The 22,592-nt window shown below is 45.3% G+C and overlaps 1 non-coding gene and 1 pseudogene across 1 annotated transcript; one reads left to right on the forward strand and one right to left on the reverse strand.

The window, feature by feature from the left end:
* The first annotated feature begins 3,260 nt into the window (after positions 1 to 3,260).
* On the forward strand, positions 3,261 to 4,189 carry LOC119923865 (annotated as a pseudogene).
* Positions 4,190 to 20,567: 16,378 nt separating this feature from the next.
* Positions 20,568 to 20,705, reverse strand: LOC119923866. Its single transcript, XR_005448989.1, has one exon. It is a non-coding gene; the product is annotated as a small nucleolar RNA SNORA7 (small nucleolar RNA).
* Positions 20,706 to 22,592: the final 1,887 nt, after the last annotated feature.

The following is a 22,592-nucleotide window of genomic DNA, read 5'->3' on the forward strand; positions in this document are numbered from 1 at the left end:
GGGAGTTGCTTTTCTTGTATTTACCCCAGCGTTTAGTTTAGTGCTTGGCACATAGTAAGTGCTTAACGAATATTCATTGATTCATCATATTCATTGAGTGCTTAATATGCTCCGAGCACTGTACAATGTGTTTGGGAGAGTACAATACAACTATAAACAGACACATTCCCTACCCACAAAGAGTTTACAGTCTAGAGCTGGGGGAGACAGACATTAATTCAAACAAATACATTACAGATATGCACATAAGTGCTGTAGTACTGGAAGTAGGGAAGAATAAAGGGAGAACCACAGGGTGACGCTGAAGGGAGTGGGAGAAGAGGAAAAGGGGGGGCTTAGTCATGGAAGACCTCCTGGAGATGTGCCTTCAATAGGGCTTTGAAGTGGGGGAGAGTAATTGGCTTCTGGATTTAAGGAGGCAGGGCATTCCAGGTCAGAGTCAGGACTTCGGCGAGTGGTCGGGGCGTGATAGGAGAGATCGAGGCCCAGTGAGAAGTTTAGCTTTAGAGGAGTGAAGTGTGTGGTCTGGGTTGTAATAGGAGAGAAGCAAGGTGAGGTAGGAGGGGACAAGGTGATGGACTGCTTTAAAGCCAACGGTGAGGAGTTTGATGGGAGGTGGATGGGCAACCATTGACGTTTTTTGAGGAGCCGGTGACATATCCTGAACGTTTTTGTAGAAAAATGATCCAGGCAGCAGAGTGAAATAAGGACTGGAGTGGGGAGAGTCAGGAGGCTGGGAGGTCAGCAAGGAAGTTCATTCAGTAACCCAGGTGAGATAGGATGAGTGATTTTATTACGGTGGTAGCAGTTTGGGTGGAGAGGAAAGGGTGGATTTTAGCAATATCGTGAAAATGTGACCAACAGGATTTAGTGGTGGATTGAATATTTGGGTTGAATGTGAGAGAGGAGTCAAGGACAACGCTAAGGATACGCCAAGGATATCCCTGAGATAGGAAGGATGGTGGTGATCCCTACAGGGATGCGAAAGTTAGGGGGAGGACAAGCTTTGCGTGGGAAGATAAGGAGTTCAGATTTGGACATGTTAAACCTGAGGTGATGGGAGGTCATCCAAGTACAGATGTCTTGAAGGCAAGATGAAATGTGAGACTGCAGAGAGGCAGTGAGATCAGGACTGGAGATGTAGATTTGGGTAACATCCACATAGAGGTGGTAGTTGAAGCCATGGGAATGAATGAGTTCTTCAAGGGAGTGGGTGTGGATGGAAAATAGAAGGGGACCTAGAACTGAACCTTGAAGGATCCCCACAGTTAAGGGGGTGGGACACAGATGAGGAGTCCACGAAGGAGATTGAGAATGAAAGAGCAGAGAGATGAGGAGAACCAGGAGAGGACAGACTCGGTGAAGTCAAGGTTGGATGACGTTTCCAGGAGAAGGGGCTAGTCCACTCTGTCGAAGATGTATGAGAGGTCTAGGATGAATAGGATGGAGTAGAAGCTGTTGGGTTTGGAAATAAGGAGATCATTGTTGACCTTTGAGAGGGCGATTCCTGTGTAGTGAATGGTGGAGAGGAGATTGGAGAGGGTCAAGGAGAGAACTGGAGGAGAGGAATTTGAGACAGCAGATGTAGATTACTCACTCAAGAAGTTTGGCGAGAAATGGTATGAGGGAGATGGGGAAATACCTGGAGGGAGCCGTGGGGTCAAGGGAGGGTTTTTTTTTAGGATTGGGGAGACATGGGCATGTTTGAAAGCAATGGGGAAGAAGCCAATGGAGAGCAAACTGTTGAAGATGGTTGTTAGGGAAGAAGGGAGGGGGCAAGAGTTTTGATAAGGTATGAAGGAATGTGGTTGGATGCGCAGGTGGAGGGGGTGGCTTCTGAGAGGAAGTAGGAGATCTCCTCTAGAGATACTGCCTGAAAGGACGGGAAAGTTGAAGAGAGGGCCGGAAGGAGGAGGGACTGAAGAGGGTCAGGGGAGATTTTAGGGCGCTCACTTTTGACAGTGTCAATTTTATAAATAAAGTAGGTGGCCAGGTCTTTAGAGGAAAGGGATGGGTGAGGAGGAGGGACAGGGGGCTTGAGGAGGGCGTTAAATGTCTGGAACAACTGGAGAGGTGTGCCAATAAGCGTGGAGAAATAATTCTGCTGGGCAGAGGAGAGGGCAGAGTTAAAGCTTGAAAGGATAAACTTAAAATGGACCAAGCTGACCTGATATTTAGATTTCCACCAGCAGCAGTTTGAGCTCAAGAGTGAATGAGGTGTATTGCACAGGTGATCCAAGGCTGTGGGTTAGAACAACAGAGGGATAAGGGAGCAAGTGAGCTGAGTTCCACAGAGAGGGTGGTGTTGAGAATGTTTATTTAATAATAATGATAATAAAATGATGGGATTTATTAAGCGCTTACTATGTGCAAAGCACTGTTCTAAGCGCTGAGGAGGATGCAAGGTGATAAGATTGTCCCACGTGGGACTCACAGTCTTCATCTCCATTTTACAGATGAGGTAACTGAGGCACAGAGAAGTTAAATGACTTGCCCACAGTCACACAGCTGACAAGCGGCTGAGCCAGGATTAGAACCCATGACCTTTGACTCCCAAGGTTCTTTCCATTGAGCCATGATGCTTCTATGGTCATCGAGGGAGGGTAGTTGGGGTATGAAGGCTAGGTGGAGCATAATGAATTGAGAAAAGTTGATGGGGTCAAAATATCAGATGACTCTCTGGGGGAATATCACAGATTTATGGGGAGGAGGAGTGCGGGAGAGGAGGCAAGTGAAGAGGTTGTGGTCACATAGAGGGATTTGAGAGTTGGTGAGGGCAGAGATTGTATAGCGGTCAGCGATGATGAAATCGAGTGTCTGTCCAGGTTGGTGAGTGGGAGAGGTGGGGTGGAGCAGGAGGTCAGTGGAGTTGAGGAGTAATAAGAGGTGGTCAGCAGAAGGTTCATCAGGAACATCTGTTTCATATGATTATACTCATCTTCTAATGGTAATAAATAATAATTGTGGTATTTGTTAAGTTTTTATAATGGGTCAAGGACTATAGTAAGCCTTGGGAGAGATACAAGATAATTAGGTCAGACACAGTCTCCATCCCACATGGGGTTCACAGCCTAAGGGTGGAGGAGAAGAACTATCAGATCCCCATTTTAAAGATCAGGAAACAGAGGCCCAGAGACTTCAAGGAACGGACAGCTACAGGAATAGAACCCACGTCCTCCGCCTCCCATGTCTGTGCTCTTTCCTACTGATGTATGGATTCTCCTCCCTCCTCCAGGAAAACACAACATCACCTTAAAAGTATGGGCAATGGCACGGGGGTTACAGAATTCCTCCACCTGGGATTTTCAGAGGTCCGGGAGCTGCCGGTGTTCCACGCCGCTTTGTTCCTCCTACCCTACCTGGAGGCCCTGACAGGGAATCTCCTCATTGTTGCTGCCACCGCCCTTGACCGGCGCCTCCACACCCCCATGTACTTCTTTCTCAGGAACCTGTCCATCCTCGACCTCTGCCTCATCTCCACCGTTGTCCCCAAGTCCATCCTTAACTCCCTGACCAACAACAGATGTATTTCTTTCTCAGGATGCATCCCCCAGGTGTTTTTCTTCGGATTTTCTGGCAGTTCTGAAATGGCCTTCCTCATGACAGTGTTCCACGACCGCTACATGGCCAATTGCTGCCCCCTGAGCTATGACATTATTATGCATCCAAAGGCTTATGGGAAGATGACGGTTGCCTCCTGCCTCAGAGGGGCTCTCAATGGATCCCTACGCACAGCTGCGTCCTTCTCCACACATTTCTGTGGGTCCAAAGTGATTAATCAATTCTTCTTTGACATCCATCCGCTCCTGAGACTCTCCTGCTCCAGGGGTTTCCACAGTGAACTAGGTATCATTGCTTTCAACATGCTTCTAGGGTCGGGATGCTTTGCCTCCATAACTCTATCTTACATGCACATGTTCTCAGCTGTGCTGAGGATGCGGTCCACAGCAGCTGGGCCAAAACCTTCTCCACCTGCCTGCCCCACCTCACAGTCGTGATTTTATTTGTCTTCCCAACCCTGTTATAATATTTCACCTCCATCGCCAAGCCTGCATCCATTCTGGACCTGATAGGGTCCCTCTTCTACACCGTGGTGCCTCCCACCCTGAACCCCCTCAATTACAGCCTGAGGAACCAGGACGTGAAGGCAGCAGTGAGAAAACTTGTCTGCAGATCGAAAATGATCTGAGACAGTCTCCTCCTCAGCTTTGCCAAACCACATCCTCCTTTTTCTAAGCCCTTGTGGATGGTGTCCAATGGAGTTGGCTGTGTGAATGACTATATCACAGTGGTTTGTCCTGGATCAGTCCATGTGATCATATGCATGACGAGATGGATTGTGGTGATTCCTTGAAGACCCCAAAATTGGACAGGAATACACAGAAAAGTCCCTCTTGCCTGTAAGATTCTTGAGCCTAGGGATTGTGGCTACCAAATCTGTCATTATATTTTCCCAAATGCTTAGTACAGTTCTCTGCAAACAGCAGACACTCAATAAATATCACTGAATGATTGACTGAAAATGTTTGAGGAGGAGTGTGGCCTAGTGGAAAAAACACGGGCCTGGGACTGAGAAGATCTGGGTTTTAATCCTGGCTCTGCCACTTGTCTACTGTGTGTGACCTTGTGCAAGTCACTTAACTTCTCTTTGCCTCAGTTGCCTCATCTGTAAAATGTGGATTAAGACTTTGAGCTCCATATGGGACAGGGACTGTGTCCAATCCAATTATTTTGCATCTACCGCAGCTCTTAGTACGGTGCCTGAAACATAGTAAATGATTAACAATAGCCATAATTATCATTATTATTAGTAGTAGTCACAGTTAACAAATACCATTAAAAAAGGACTGATTGAAAATCCTGATTGATACTATCAATCAATCATATTTATTGAGTGTTTATTGTGTGCAGAGTACTGTGCTAATCTCGTTGTGGGCAGGGAATATGCCTGCTTATTATTATATTGTGATGATGATGATGATGATGATATTTGTTAAGCACTTACTATGTGCCAGGCAGTGTTCTAAGTACTGGGGTAGATGCAAGGTCATCAGGTTGTCTCACATGGGGCTCACAGTCTTAATCCCTATTTTTCAAATGAGGTATCTGAGACACAGAGAAGTTGTGACTTGCCCAAGTCACACATCTGATAAGCAGCACAGCTGGGATTAGAACCCATGACCTTTGACTCCCAGGCCCGTGCTCTTTCCACTAGGCCATGCTGAGTTGTAGTCATAGTTAACAAATACCACTGACAAAGGATAAATGATTGAAAACACTGATTGATAGTATCAATCATATTTATTGAGTGCTTACTGTGTGCAGAGCACTGTACTAAGCTCGTTGTGGGCAGGGAGTATGTCTGTTTATTGTTATATTGTAAAGATGATGATGATGGTATTTGTTAAGTGCTTACTACATGCCAGGCAGTGTTCTAAGAGGTGGGGTAGATACAAGGTCATATTGTACTCTCCCAAGTGCTTAGTACAGTGGTCTGCACACAGTAAGCACTCATTAAATACAATTGAATGAAATGAATGAACGCACAATATAACTGAGTTGGCAGACACAATGAGTTTAGAGCTTAATATCTAGGGAAGACTTTCGAGGCCAGTCCTGAATCCTGGGAGGGGTCCCACCTGAGAGTCAGGAGGAAGCTAGCAACTCAAGTCATTTTTTGAAGACCCTGGTTTACAGCCTCTCCCTTCAAGACTCTGGCTTGAGAAGTGGTCCCGGACCATGGAGATCCAGGATGGGAAAGATCTGGTCTGTGGTCCCTAAGGAATTAACAAGGGCAGCAAAGTGCCCAGAGCACAACTCCTCCCAGCCCACAGGAAAAACGGCTGCCACATTTTGGATGCCCACTTGCCCCTCCATTTATTCTACTTCCTGCTGCTTGGTCGCACATTTACTCCTCCATTTCCTCTACTTCCTGCTGCTGGATGCCCATTTGCCCTTACATTTTAACTGCTTGCTGCTTTTTGGATGTCCACTTGCCCCCTCCATTTACAGTGCTTGCCGCTGTTTCGATGCCTATTTGCCCCTCCGTATCTGCTGGATATGGGGGATAATAATAATGATAATAATAATAATAATAATAATAACAAATAATGGCATTTATTAAGCGCTTAGTATGTGCATAGCACTGTTCTAAGCGCTGGAGAGGTTACAAGATGATCGGGGGTGGGCTAACAGTCTTAATTCCCATTTTACAGATGAGGTACTGAGGCACAGAGAAGTTAAGTGACTTGCCCAAAGTCACACAGCTGACAATTGGTAGAGCCGGGGTTTGAACCCATGACCTCTGACTCCAAAGCCCGGGCTCTTTCCACTGAGCCGCGCTGCTTCTCTATGGATATGGAGGAGCCCACCTCCTCCAGGAGGCAGTCCCAGACTGAGCCCCCTTTTTGCTCTCCTCCTCCCCATCGCCCCCGCTCCCCCGCCCTACCTCCTTCCCCCGCCCAGAGCACTTGTATATATTTGTACATATTTATTACTCTATTCATTTTACTTGTACATATTTACTACTCTATTTTATTAATGTGGCGAATATAGCTATAATTCTATTTATTCTGACGGTTTTGACACCCGTTTACATGTTTGACCCGGTTTTGACACCCGTCTACCCGTCACCGTTCTAGATGGTGAGCCCGTTGTTGGGTAGGAACCGTCTCTATACGTTGCCAACTTGTACGTCCCAAGCGCATAGCACAGTGCTCTGCACAGAGTAAGCGCTCAATAAATATGATTGAATGAATGAACTAGTGGAGTACTGTAGACTGTTAGCTTGACTCTAGACTGCAAGCTCACTATGGGCAGAGAACAAGGCTGCTAATTATTATTAATAATGTTAATAATAATAATGATAATAATGATTGTGATATTTTGAAGTGCTTAGTATGCGCCAGGCACTGTGCTAATATCTGGGGTGGATACAAGCAAATTGGGTTGGACACAGTTCCTGTTCCACATGGGGCTCACCACCATAATCCCCCTTTTACAAATGAGGTAACTGAGACACGGAGAAGTGAAGTGGCTAGGCCAAGGTCACACAGGAAGCAATTGGCGAAGTCAGGATTAGAACCCAAGACTGTTTCATTCTGTTGTACTCTCCCAAGCGTTGAGTATAGAGCTCTACACATAGTAAGCACTCAATAGATACCATTGATTGATAGTTTGGAAAGAGCACGTGCCTGGGAGTCAGAGGACAATGGTTCTAATACCAGCGCTGCACTTGTCTGCTGGGCGACCTTGGGCAAGTCACTGAACTTCCCTGTGCCTCTGTTTCTTCATCTGCCAAAAGAGGATTCAATATCCATTCTCTCTCCTACTTAGACTGTGAGCCCCATGTGGGACAGGGGCTGTGTATGACCTGATTAACTTGTATCTACCCAGCACTTAGAACAATGCTTGACACATAGTTAGTGCTTAACAAATACCAGAAAATGATGAAACATTTCTGGGAAAGTAGTAGTAATAATGATAATTATAATATATATGGTTCTTGTTACACTCTTATGTGCCACACCCCGTTCTAAGTGCTGGAGAGTATACAGGTTAATCAGGTTGGATACAGTTCCTGTCCCACAGGGGGCTCACACTCTTATCCCCATTTACAGGTGAGGTATGTGAGACACAGAGAAGTGAAGTGAAATACCCAAGGTCACACAGCAGACAAGTGGCAGAGACAAGATTAGAACCCGGGTCCTTCTGACTGCCACGCCCGAGCTCTAAGCCAATTAGTCTCTACTTCAGTGATCCAATATGTCCCACAGATTCTGGAATTCCAGCTCAGTCTTGAGAGTCCTGTCCCAGTATGGTGGTTGTGGCCAGTGCTTGCAGATTCTGGCCACCAAGGCACCCATGACATAGCAGGCATTTCAACACGAACATGGCATAATTCCATCAATCGTATTTATTGAGCACTTACTGTGTGCAGAGCACTGTACTAAGTGTTTGGAAGTTTACAATATAACAATATAACAGACACATTCCCTGACCACAGAAAGCTTACAGTCTGTGTCATAAGTGACATTTTTCAAAGGTTCCCCTGCATCTGTCCAAACCTAGGGCAGGTCCCTTGAAGGGCTCAGAACCTTTTCCATTAATCATTGTTGTATTTGTTAAGTGCCAGACACTGTAGTAAGCGCTGGGGTAGACATGAGATAATCGGGTTGGACACAGTTCCTGTCCCACATTAAGGCTCACACTTTTATTCCCCATTTTACAGATGAGGTAATTGAGGCACAGAGAAGTGAAGTGACTTGCCTAAGGTCACCCAGCAGACGAGCTTGATCTTTGCCCTCGCTTTCCAGGCCCCTCTAAACCCAGGAACAACTTTCGTTTGAGCCAAGGAAGAGCAGCTGGGGAAAAAGGAAATTCGGAACCAAAAATAAAATCAATCAATCGTATTTATTGAGTGCTTACTGTGTGCAGAGCACTGCACTAAGCGCTTGGGAAGTACAAGTTGGCAACATATAGAGACAGTCCCTACCCAACAGTGGGCTCACAGTCTAAAAGGGGGAGACAGAGAACAAAACCAAACATACTAACAAAATAAAATAAATAGAATAGATATTTAAAAGTAAAATAAATAAATAGAGTAATAAATATGTACAAACATATATACATACATACAGGTGCTGTGGGGAAGGGAAGGAGGTAAGATGGGGGGGATGGAGAGGGGGGCGAGGGGGAGAGGAAGGAAGGGGCTCAGTCTGGGAAGGCCTCCTGGAGGAGGTGAGCTCTCAGTAGGGCCTTGAAGGGAGGATGATGCCACCTACAGGCAGGAAGACAGAACAGCAAGTAGTCAGACTGTCTAGTGATAAACTGGACAAATGGCCACCCTAAGCTTCTGACTGATTCAACCAATGTCTCTTGGTACCAAGTACCCTGGTCCGAGGACCTTGGCTAGGGATTGCTTTCCTGGAGTGGGAAGTTACTTACTCCAAGTAATGTTTAACTGCCCTGTCAGCCCTACTGTCGGAATCAGAACACCTGGCCATCCCTATACAGGCTGGACATTGGGAGAGCCAGTAATAAGAGCAATGTTCTAAGTGCTAGGGTAGATTATGAGGTAATCAGCATGGCTTCGTGGAAAGAGCCCGGGTTTGGGAGTCAGAGGTCATGGATCCTAATTCCGCCTATGCCACTTGTCAGCAAGTCACTGAACTTCTCCGTGCCTCAGTTACCTCATCTGTAAAATGGGGATGAAGGCTGTGAGCCACACGTGAGACAACCTGAGCACCTTGTATATACCCCAGCGCTTAGAACAGTGTTTGACACATAGTAAATGTGTCATCATTATTATTATTATTATGACAGAGTCCCTGTCCCAAATAGGTCTCACGGTCACGATCCCCACTTTACAGATGAGAGCTGAGGCACAGAGAAGTGAAGTGACTCACCCAAGGTCACACAGCAGACAAGTGTTGGAGCTGGGATTAGAACCCAGGTCTTTCTGACTCTCAGGTCTGGGCTTGTTCCACTAGGTCAGGCTGCTTCTCTAAGGGCAATTAGACCCAGAGGGCACTAAGTTACCTTTACTCTTATTATCAATCAATCAATCAATCTTATTTATTGAGCATTTACTTTGGACAAAGCACTGTACTAAGTGCTTAGGAGAATACAATAAAGCAGAGATTACTGTGTCAGATGTGAATCACTACGTCACCTCTCAATTAATTGCATTTATTGAGTACTTACTATGTGCAGAGCAATGTTCTAAGCATTTGGGGAAGTACTACAAAGCAGAGTTGATAGACATGTTTCCTGTCCATGATGGGTTTTCAGTCTACAGAGGGAGACAGGCATTAATCCATTAACCCATCAATAAATGGTATTTATTGAGCACTTACTGTGCGTGGAGCACTGTACTAAGCCCTTGGGAGAATACACTGTAACAGAGTTGGTAGACATGTTCCCTGTCCACAGGAAGCTTCAGTGGTTTGGAGACCAAGTAGCATTATCCTTTCTTCTAAATCTCCGTTCTCTACCCACCTCTTCAAGAAGCTCAGGGCATCACAGGACAGGAATGGTGAATTGTACACGTGTGACCAGATTCCTGCTCCTGGGTTTCTCAGAGGACCGGGAGCCGCAGCTAGTCCACGCCGTGCTCTTCCTCCTGGTCTACCTGGTGGCCGTGATGGGGAATCTCCTCATCGTCGCACATCACCACCCTCAACCGGCGCCTCCACACACCCATTTACTTGTTCCTCAGGAACCTCTCCTTCATAGACGTCTGCTACATCTCCGTCACCATCCCCAAATCCATCTTCAATTCCCTAGCCTACAGGTGTGGTATTTGTTTCCCAGACTGCGTTCTTCAAGTGTTCTTCATCTCCCTGGCGTCTGCCGAGATGGGCGTCCTCACTGCGATGTCCTACGACCGCTACGCTGCCATCTGCCGCCCCCTGCCCTATGATGTCGTCATGAGCAAAGGGGCCTGTGGGAAGATGGCGGCCGCCTCCTGGCTCAGTGGCGCCCTTGCTGGACTGGCTCCAATCTGGCCTCCATCTCCTTCACTCCACAGAAAACTTATATGTTGCTGAATTGTACTTTCCAAGCGCTCAGTACAATGCTCTGCACACAGTAAGCGTTCAATTAATACGATTGAATGAATGAATGAAAGAAACCACCCTCTCAAAGGACACTAATGATCTACTTCTTGCCAAATCCAATGACCTCTAATGCAACCTACTCCTCCTCGACCTCTTAGCTGTTTTCGACACTGTGGACCGCCCCTTTCTACTGGAAATGTTTTTCAACCTTGGTGGCTTCACTGACTCTGCCTTCTCCTGGTTCTCCTGGTTCTCCTCTTATGTCTCTGGCCATTCATTCTCAGTTTCCCCTGTGGGCTCCTCCTCGGCCTTCCACCCCCTAACTGTGGGGGTCCCTCAAGGTTCAGTTCTGGGTCCCCTTCTATTCTCTATCTACACCCACTCCCTTGGAGAACTCATTCACTTCCATGGCTTCAACTTCCACCTCTACGCAGATGATACCCGAATCTACAACTCCAGCTCTGATCTCTCTCCCTCTGTCCAGTCTGGCATCTCTTCCTGCCTTCAAGACATCTCTACTTGAATGTCCTCCTATCACCTCAAGCTTAAAACGTTCAAAACATAGTTCCTTATCTTCCACCCAAGCTCTGTCCTCCAACTGACTTTCCCATCACTCTAGATGGCACCACCATTCTTTCTGTCTCACAAGCTCAAAGCTTTGGGGTTATCCTTGACTCCTTTGTCTCATTCAACCCACATATTCAATCCATCACTAAATCCTGACAGTTCTACCTTGACAACATCCTTAAAATCCACCCTTTCTTCTCCATCCATACTACTACCACGTTAATACAATCATTTATCATATCCCACCTAGATTACTGCATCAGCCTCCTTGTTGACCTCCCAGCCTCCTGTCTCTTCCCATTCCAGTCCATAGTTCACTCTGCTGCCCAGATAATTTTTCAACAAAAATGTTCAGGACATGTCACCCTATTCCTCAAAAACCTTCAGTGGCTGCCCATCCACCTCTGCATCAAACAAAAACTCCTCACCATTGGCTTTAAAACACTCCATCACCTTGCCCCCTCCTACCTCACCTCTCTTCTCTCCTTCTACAACCACACACTTCACTCCTTTAGTGCTAACCTTCTCACTGTGCCTCGATCTCGCCTATGTCACTGCCAACTGCTAGTCCACATCCAGCCTCTGACTTGGAATGCTCTCCCTTCTCAAATCTGAGACAATTACTCTCCCTCACTTCAAAGCTTTATGGAAAGCACATCTCCTCCAAGAAGCCTCCCAGACTAAGCCCCACTTTTCTTCATCTCCCACTCCCTTCTGCGTTGCCCTGACTTGCTCCCTTTACTCGTTCCCCCTCCCAGCCCCACAGCACTTACACATCTGTAATTTCATTTATTTGTATTGATGTCTGTCCCCCACTCTCAACCATATGGTCGTTGAGGGCAGGGAATGTGACTATTTATTGTTGTACTCTCCCAAGTGCTCAGTACAGTGGTCTTCACACAGTAATCACTCAATAAATATGATTGCAGGAATGAATGAATGAGTGAATACTAAGTGCTCAGATAATAATAATAATAATAATAATAATAATAATAATAATACTGGCATTTATTAAGCGCTTGCTATGTGCAAAGCACTGTTCTAAGCGTTGGGCAGGTTACAAGGTAATCAGATTGTCCCCAGAGAGGGGTCACAGTCTTCATCCCCATTTTAAAGATGAGGTAACAGAGGCTCAGAGAAGTGAAGTGACTTGCCCAAAGTCGCAAAGCTGACAATTGGCGGATCGGGATTTGAACCTATGACCCGTGACTCCCAAGCCCATGCTCTTTCCACTGAGCCATGCTGCTTCTCTAGATATCCAATAGATATCCAATAGTGCTCTGTCCCACCTGGGCTCAGAGACTTAATCCCCATTTTACAGATGACGTGATTGAGGCCCAGAGAATTGAAGTGATGTGCCCAAGGTCACACAGCAGACAAGTGGTGGAGCTGGGGTAAGGACTCAGGTCTTTTGATTTCCAGGCCTGTGCTCTTTCCACTAGGTCATGTTGCTTCTCCAGGCTTTTTGGTTCTGAAAGCCATTTCTCCTTGTATCACAAAGACAAACAATATTTGTGTTCACATCGAGTGAACACTTTCACTCTTTCAACCCTTTCTCCCTTTCAACCCATCTTCAGTTGAGCACTTAGTTGGATGATGGGAGAGGCAGTAATAATAATGATAATACTAATAATAATTGTGGCATTTGTTAAGTGCTTAATATGTGGCAGTCACTGTTCTAAGCACTAGAGTAGATACAAGATAATCTGGTTGGACACAGTCCCTGGACCACACAGGGCTCACAGTCTTAATCCCCATTTTACAGATGAGGGAACTGAGGTACAGAGAAGTTAAGTGACATTCCCAAGGTCACATAGCAAACAAGGTGCAGAGCCGACATTAAAACCTGGGTCCTTCTGACTCCCAGGCCCATGCTCTATCCACTATGTCATGCTGCTTCTCCAAGAAGGGACACTCTTCTGCCATAATCATTGTTCCCACTATATGCTTGAAGTCTTTTACCTGTCTGTAAAATGGGGTTTAAGATTATAAATCCTGTGTGCAACATGGACTGTGTCCAATATAATTAACTTGTATCAACCCCAGTGTTTAGTACAGTGCCTGGCACAGTGGATAGAGCACAGACTTGGGGGTCAGAAGGTCATCGGTTCTAATCCCGACTTTGACACTTATGTGCTGAGTGACCTTGGGCAAGTCTCTTCACTTCTCTGTGCCTCAGTTACCTAATCTGCAAAATGGGGAGTAAGACTGTGAGCCCCACGTGGGACAGGGACTGTGTCCAACCTGATTACCTTGTATCTACCCCAGAGTTTAGAACAATGTTTGGCACATAGTAAGTGCTTAACAAATGACATAAATATTATTATTAATTATTAAGTACCATAATTATGATAAGATCACAGAAAACTCATCAGGCTATGCAAAACTAAAATCCAGTCTGCTGGATCTGATTAACTGATTAACTGAGAAACAGCTTGGCCTAGTGGAAGGAGCCCGGCTCTGGGAGTCAGGAGAACCTGGGTTCTAATTCACCCACTGTAACTTCTCTGCTGTGTGACCTTGGGCAAGTTACTTCAATTCTCTGAGCCTCCGTTACCTCATCTATACAATGGGGATTAATACTGTGAGCCCCATGTAGGCCATGGACTGTGTCCAACTTCTTTAGCTTGTATCTACCCAGTGCTTAATACAGTGCATGGAATACAGTAAGTGCTTAATAAATGCAATTAAAAGAAAAATATACCCATTCTCCCTCAGTGTCCACTTAAGAATGTAACACTACCTTTAAAACTATTTGAGTATAAATTCCTTGAAAACAAGGATTGTTTTTTCAACCTGGAGAAGCAGCATGGCTCAGTGGAAATCAATCAGTCAATCAATCAATCAATCGTATTGATTAAGCGCTTACTGTGTGCAGAGCACTGCACTAAGCGCTTGGGAAGTACAAGTTGGCAACATATAGAGACAGTCCCTACCCAACAGTGGGCTCACAGTCTAGAAGGGGGACAGAGAACAAAACCAAACATATTAACAAAATAAAATAAATAGAATAGATATGTACAAGTAAAATAAATAGAGTAATAAATATGTACAAACATATATATACAGGTGGAAAGTGCACGGGCCTGGGAGTTAGAGGACATGGGTTCTAATCCCGGCTCCACCACTTGGGTGCTGTGTGACCTTGGGCAAGCCACTTAATTTCTTTGTGCCTCAGTTCCCTCATCTGTAAAATGGGGATTAAGACTGTGAACCCACGTGGGATAACCCGATTACCTTGTATCTACACCATTGTTTAGAACAATGCTTGGCACATAGTAAGTGCTTAACAAATACTATAGTTATTATCATTATTATTGTTTCAATCCCAGATCTGCCACTTGCCTGCTGTGTAATCTTGGGCATGTCACTTCACTTCTCCGTGCCTCAGTTTCCTCATTTTAAGAGCAGAATTCAATACCCATTCTCCCTCCCACTTAGACTGTGAGCTCCATGTGGGATGTGATTATATTGTATCTGGCCCAGCACTTCTACAGCGTTAGGTACATAGCAAATGCTTACCACAATTTGTTATGATTTGTCCAGTTGCAGTTCATCTGGAGTGACTTCCTTTCTCAGCATGCCCTTCTCAGGTTCACTACATACTAGGCCCATGATGAAGTTCTGTGATCCTCACTCTAATGATCCAGATATTGCTATGCAAATGGCCCTGTGGAAGAAGCATAACCTACTGAGTGCAGCACGGGCCTGGGAATCAGAAGGACCTGGGTTCTAATCCTGGCTTCCCCACTTGTCTGCTATGTGACCTTGGGCAACTCACGTCACTTCTCAGGCCTCAGTTACCTCATCTGTCGAATGGGGATTAAGACTGTGAGCCCCATAAGGGACAGAGACTGTGTCCAACATGACTAGCTTCTATCTACAACAGCATTTAGAGCAGTGCTTGACACATATTAAGCGCTTAACAATGCCATTGTAGAAGCAGCGTGGCTCAGTGGAAAGAACACTGGTTTGGGAGTCAGAAGTCATGGGTTCTAATCCTAGCTCCACCGCTTGTCAGCTGTGTGACTTTGGGCAAGTCACTTAATTTCTCTGTGCCTCAGTTACCTCACCTGTAAAATGGGGATTAAGACTGTGAGCCCCACGTGGGTCAACCTGATCACCTTGTATCCTCCCCAGGGTTTAGAATAGTGCTTTACACATAGTAAGCGCCTAACAAATGCCATTATTATCATTATTAATAAATCAGTGGATGTACTTTAGAATTGCTCAGACGTGCAATCCAGGTAAGACCTCAGTTGAGCCACAATGTTGCAGCAAAAAAAAAAAACCTTTGCAAATTCGCTAAATTACACATAAACGGGGAAAGAAATTTGTCCTTAGCATATGGCCACATGCAATGCTGCTCACAAAATTCCTTCCACTAATGGAATCAATCACGTCATACTTTGGTGTGTGTATTATTATTGTCATCTTTCATTCATTCATTCAATTGCATTTATTGAGTGCTTACTATGTACTAGGCTTCACCATCCACACTGTTTTCAGAGGGTCTGGGGAACACAGAGAACGGTTCCAGGCTTCTAGATCCAAATGCAAACAAGTTGTTGTCAGTTAATGGGAGAAAAGGGTAAAAGTGATTCGATTTGGGAAGATGGAAGGTGAGGGGGCTTGAGATGGAATGTGTAGCAGCGTGGCTTAATGGAAAGAGCCTAAGCTTGGGAGTCAGAGGTCGTAGGTTCGAATCCCGACTCCACCACTTGTCAGCTGTGTGACTTTGGGCAAGTCACCTAATTTCTCTATCTATGCCTCAGTTACCTCATCTGGAAAATGGGGATTAAGACTGTGAGCCCCATGTGGGACAACCTGATCACTTTGTAACCTCCCCAGCGCTTAGAAAAGTGCTTTGTACATAGTACGTGCTTAATAAATGCCATCATCATCATCATCATGTGGGACAACCTGATAACCTTGTATCTACCTGAGCGCTTATAAAAGTGCTTGTCACACAGTAAGTGCTTAACAAATACCATCGTTATTATCATTATTATCATTATTGTTATGTGAAGGAGGAGAATCGGGTCAGAGTGTTATCAAACAGAAGGAAGTTTATCAATCAATCAATCATATTTATTGGATGCTTACTGTGTGCAGAGTCCTGTAATAATAATAATAATAATGGCATTTGTTAAGTGCTTACTATGTGCCAAGCACTGTTCTAAGCACTTAGAACTAGAACTAAGTGCTTGGCATAGGACAACATAGCAGAGTTGGACGACACATTCTCTACTCACAGTGAGCTTATAGTTTGGAGGGGGGGACAGATATTGATAGAAATAAATAATTTAAAGTCTATAAGGTAAGAAATACTTACAGAAAACATATATAATTATTGACCAGAGAGAAGAGAATAAGGAATCATGGTGGTTTAGTACAATAAAAGGCAAATCATGGACATATTTGAAGGCACTCAGTCCACTCTCTCCCGTTTCCTATGTTCACTCCTCTCCCACTACAACCTGAACACACCACTCCTCCAATATCCACCTACTTACTGTGCCTGGATCTCATTTCTCATAAAGTTGACCCCCTTGCTCACTCCCTCCCTCCCCACTGCCTGGAACTCCCTCCTTCTTCATATCAACTAGACTGTGATAGACTGTGATAGACTAGACATATCAAAATATCCTTCTATACTGTGAACCCATTATTGGGTTGGGACCATCTCTCTATGTTGCCGATTTGTAATTCCCAAGTGCTTAGTACAGTGCTCTGCACACAGTAAGCGCTCAATCAATAATATTGAATGAATGAATCAACCAATCAATCAATCAGTAGATGGTATTTATTGAGCAATTACTTTGTGCAGAGTTGGTAAACAAGTTCCCTGCTCACAACGAGCTTACAGTCTAGAAGGGAGAGTCTAACAATCTGCTTTTCTCCCCTTCTCCGAAACCCCACTATGATCACATTTCCTCCAAGAAGCCTTCCCTGATGAATCTCTCATCTACCCAGCCTATTTTCCCTCCTTTCTGCATCACTTCTACCCTCTAAGAACTTCGGTACTTACCATCCACCCCCACAGCATTTAAGCAAATATCCTTATAGTTGGGTGATTCCGAGACCTGTAATTTACTTTCCTGCCTGTCCCTGCCCTGCAGATTGTAAACTACATTTTGGTATACTCCTCCTAGGCTTTCATTATGGTGCTCTGATTCAATCAATCAATCAATGGTATTTATTGAGCGCTTACTTTTTACTAAGTGCTGAACATAGCAGGCCCCCCTACAAATTACCATTGATTGTTGAGAGACCTTCCCCAATTAAGTCCTCACTTTCTCTTCTCCCACTCCCTTGCCTTGGGATTTGCACCCTTTATTCACCCCTCCCTCAGTCCCTCAGCACTTATGGATACATCCATAATGCATTTAATCACATCAAACTCTGTCTCCCCCCTTTAGACTGTAACCTCACTGTGGGTAGGGAACCTATTTACCAACCTTGTTGTATGTACTCTCCTAAGCACTTAGTACAGTGCTCCACACCCAGGAAGTGCTTAATAAATACAACCGATTGATTGGTTGATCGGTGGATGGATTAGTTCATTAGGATTGCCCATTAGCGGTTCACTTGAGGGTCAACGGGACCTTTTGTTTCTGGGACGAAAAGACTTTTCAGGCCTGAGTGTGTAATGAAGGGATTTAGCATGGGGGCCACACATGTATTGAGAACAGCCACCTTCTGGGTCGTTATCTCCACCCTATTGGAAGGATTGATGTACATGAAGCTACAACTGCCATAGGACAGGGAGACAACCACTATGTGGGAAGCACAGGTGGAAAAGGCCTTTTTTCTCTGCTAGGTGGAGGGAATTTTCAAAATGGTCTTAATGGTGTATACGTAGGACAGGATCAATAGTGATAGAGTGATAGCAGCCTGATCATGGAAGAATAAAATGTCAGCACCTCCAGGCATCATGTGTCCAAGCAAGAGATCTGCAGCAAGGGGACAGTGTCATACCTGAAATGATTGATGTTATTTGTGGTACAGAAATCCAGCTGCAGGGAAAGGGGTGGGGGGGGCAGTAAGCCTTCCAGGTAGCAGCAGAGGATGAGCAGAGTACAGACTCTGTGGGTCATGTTGGTTGTGTAGTGTAAAGGTCTGCAGATGGCCACATAATGGTCATAGAACATGCAGACCAGAACTCTGACGCACCCAGTAGGATGTAGAAGAATATCTGGGTTGTACAACAATTCTTGGAGATGATTTTGTTCCATGTCGACATGCTCACAAACGAGTTGGGAATGCAAACAGAAATTACTGCATTCAGACAAAATGCAGACAGCAATGTAGACAAAGATTTCCAGGAGGGAGAAATTACACAAGAAGAAATACATAGGCGTGTGAAGGTGGGGCACCAGGAAGGGGAGGGTAATGATGGTCAGTTTGCCGGTGATGCTGAGCGGGTAGACAAGGAGAAAAAAGGAGAATAGGCAAACCTACAAGGAGGCATCATCTGTCAGACCCAGGAGGATGAATTCTGTCACGGGGGTTCAATTTCTCAGTGCCGACTTGATTCGGTCTTGAACTGCAAGGGAAGATCATGGGGGAACCACAAGTGAGAAAAAGTAGATATGGTAAATTGAATCATGATGCTCGGGCAGATGGGCATCAGTGCTCCCAAACCTGAGTCAGTCAGTCAATCAGTCAGTCAATCATATTCACTGAGCGCTTACTGCGTGCAAAGCACTGTACTCAATGCTTGGGAGCGGATGATATAACAATATAAAAGACACGTTCCCTGAACTCAACGAGCTTACAGTCTAGAGGGGGAGACAGATATGTATGTAAATGTTGTGGGGCTGGGAGGTGGATGAATGAAGGGAGCAAGTCAGGGTGGCACAGAAGGGAGTGAGAGAAGAGGAAAGGAGGGCTTAGTCAAGGAAGGCCTCTCAGAGGAGATGTGACTTCAATAAGGCTTTGTAAAGGGGGAGTGTCATTGTCTGTCGGATACGAAGAGGGAGAGAGTTCCAGGCCAGAGGCAGGATGTGGACGAGATGTCGGCAGGGAGACAGATGAGATACAGGTACAATGAGAGAGTTAGCATTAGAAGAAAGAAGTGTGCTGGCTGGGTTGTAGTAGATTACTAAGGGGACATGGAGACCAGGCCAAAGGGATGGACTTTCCACCCAAATGTGGAAAGATCCCAGACCTGGGAGTTAGAGGACCTGAGTTCCTCACCACTTGTTTGCTGTATGACTTTGGGCAAGTCACTTAATATGTCGGTGCCTCGGTTGCCTCATCTGTAAGATTGGGATTCAGTACCTATTCTCCCTCCTACTTAGACAGGAAGTCCCATGTTGGATGGGGCTGTGTTCGACCTGATTAACTTGTATAATAATAATAATAATATTTGCTGAGTGCTTACTATGAGCAAAGCACTGTTATAAGTGTTGGGGAGGATACAAGGTGATAGGGTTGCCCCACGTGGGGCTCACAGTCTTAATCCCTATTTTACAGATGAGGTAACTGAGGCCCAGAGAAGTGAAGTGACTTGCCCAAAGGCACATAGCAGACAAGTAGCAGAGCCAGAATTAGAACCCATGACCTCTGACTCCCAAGCTCGGGCTCTTTCCACTGAGCCACGCTGCTTCTGCGGTATCTACCCCAGAGCTTAGAACAGTGCTTGGCACACTGCAAGTGACTCAATAAATACCCTAATTCAGAGAACCTAGGTCCTCGGAGTCCCAGATCCGTGCTCTGTCCACTGCTTCTTTGTATGATAATAATAATAATGGCATTTATTAAGCGTGTACTATGTGCAAAGCACTGTTCTAAGCGCTGGGGAGGTTACAGAGTGATCAAGTTGTCCCACGGGGGGCTCACAGACTTAATCTCCATTTTACAGATGAAGTAACGGAGGTACGGAGAAGTTAAGTGACTTGCCCAAAGTCACACAGCTGACAATTGGTGGAGCCAGAATTTGAACCTCTGACCTCTTACTCCCAAGCCCATGCTCTTTCCACTGAGCCACGCTGCTTTTGCAGTATCTACCCCAGAGCTTAGAACAGTGCTTGGCACACTGTAAGTGACTTAATAAATACCCTAATTCAGAGAACCTAGGTCCTCTGAGTCCCAGATCTGTGCTCTGTGCCCTAGGTTAACACTGCTTCCCCTTGTTAGTAATACTGTTAGTAGAGAGTATTAAGCACTTTCTGTGTGCCAAGAACAGTGCTAGGATCTGGGGTAGATTGTCTTGTCTTATGCTGCTGAATAATTTTCAACCCATAGCAACGCCATGGACACATCTCTTCCAGAATGCCCCACCTCCATCTGCAATTGTTCTGGTAAGTGTAGCCATAGAGTTTTCTAGGTAAAAATACAGAAGTGGTTTACCATTGCCTCCCACCATGCAATACACTTGAGTTTTCACCCTTGATTCTCTCCAATGCAGCTGATGCCCAGAACAGGTGAGTTTTGACTTGTAGCAGATTGCCTTCCACTCACTAGCCACTGGCCAAGCTAGGAATGGAATGAATATGTCTCTGCTTGACTCTCCCTCCTGCAGTTGAGACTGGTAGAGTACTGGGAACTCTCCAGGCGTGACCCTGACATGGGACTAGGGTAGATACGAGACAATAAATGAGGCTCATTTCCTGGCCCAGCCAGCATTCACAGTCTGAAAGATAGGAGGGACAAATTGCTCTGTAGGCCTCATAAACCACTTTTACCAATACATTTAAGGATTGCAAGGGAATATGATCTCCCTATTATGGCCCTGCTCCAGGCCAAGCCGAGGAGACCCGTTTATTTCCACCCCTTCTTAATCACTAGAAGCAGTGCTGCCTAGTAGACAGAGCCCTGGCCTGGGAGTCAGAAGGACCTGGGTTCTAATCCTGACTCTGCCACTTGTGTTCTGTGTGACCTTGAGCAAATCACTTCACTTCCCCGGGCCTCAGTTCCCTCATCTGTAAAATGAGGATTAAGAATGTGAGCCCCATATGGGATGGAGACTGTGTTCAACCTTGTATTCATTCATTCAATCGTATTTATTGAGCGCTTATTGTGTGCAGAGCACTGTACTAAGCGCTTGGGAAGTACAAGTTGGTAACTTATAGAGACGGTCCCTACACGACAACGTGTTCACAGCCTAGTAGGGGGAGACAGACAATAAAACAAAACATGTAGACAGGTGTCAAAACCGTAAAAATAAATAGAATTATAGCTATATGCATATCATTAATAAAGTAGAGTAGTAAATATGCACAAGTAAAATAGAGTAATAAATATGCACAAATGCATACAAGTGCTGTGGGGAGGGGAAGGAGGTAGGGCAGAGCGGGGAGGGGGGCGCTCATAATCTTAGTAGGGGACTGTGTCTCATAGTCTGAATCCCCATTTTACTGTTGAGGATACAGAGGCACAGAAAATTTAAGTGATTTGCCCAAGGTCACACGGCAGGCAAGTGGCAAAACAGGCTGTGATCTTTATACTTGCCCATGTGGCTTCTCACGGGTAAATAGGTCATGGTCTAACATTGGGAAAGTAAGTGGGACCAGGCCAATGTCCTATATTCTGGGGGCTTCTTGGATGTGGGCTTTGAGTCTCCTGGATCTCACCTGTCTTTTGGAGAAGGAATCTGGCCTAGTGGAAAGAGTTTTGGCCAGGGAGTCAGAGAGCCCAGGTTATAACCCCAACTGTAGCACTTGTCTGCTGTGTGACCTTGGGAAAAATCACTTAACTTCTCTGTGTCTCAGTTACCTCATCTATAAAATAGAGATTAACTCTGTGAGACCCATTTGGGACACGGACTTTGTCCAATCTAACCTGATTGTCTTGTATCTACCGCATGCTTAGTACAGTGTCTGGCACATTTTAAGCACTTAATAAATACCATTAAAGAAATTCTCATCTCTCCACCCTGTCCTCACTCCCTTCTGCATCCCTTAAACACTTGTGCCCTCATCCCTTAAGAACTTTGATACCTACCCATACCAACAACAAAGCACTTAATTACATATCCTTATATGCTATTGCTCCCACTAATTCATTTAATGACTGCCTCCCATGCTAAATTGTAGACCCCTTGAGGGCATGATCATGTCTACCAATTCTGTTGTACCCTCTCAAATGCTTAGTACTGTGCTCTACACCCAGTAAGCTCTCAATAAATACCGTTGATTGATCAATATATTGGATTTCCACACTCGCCTGGACTGTAAGCTTGTTGTGGACAGGAAGCAAGTCTACCAACTCTGTTGCCTTGTACTCTCCCAAGTGCTTAATACAGTGCTCTCCACACAGTAAGCAGTAAGAAGCAGTTAGTACGGTGCTCTGCACACAGTAAGCACTCAATAAATATGATTCAATGAATAAACACCATTGATTGGAAAGGTAAATTTTCAGTAAATTTTGGTAACAGAGGTGAAGAGAAAACCGTCTTCTCTAGATTGGCAAGAAGGTTTCTCTCACTCTTAAGAGATGCAATTTCCTGATATTTGATGA

This window comes from Tachyglossus aculeatus, unplaced genomic scaffold (genome assembly GCF_015852505.1).
Source record: "Tachyglossus aculeatus isolate mTacAcu1 unplaced genomic scaffold, mTacAcu1.pri scaffold_321_arrow_ctg1, whole genome shotgun sequence".
In the NCBI taxonomy this organism is placed as follows: Eukaryota; Metazoa; Chordata; class Mammalia; order Monotremata; family Tachyglossidae; genus Tachyglossus; species Tachyglossus aculeatus.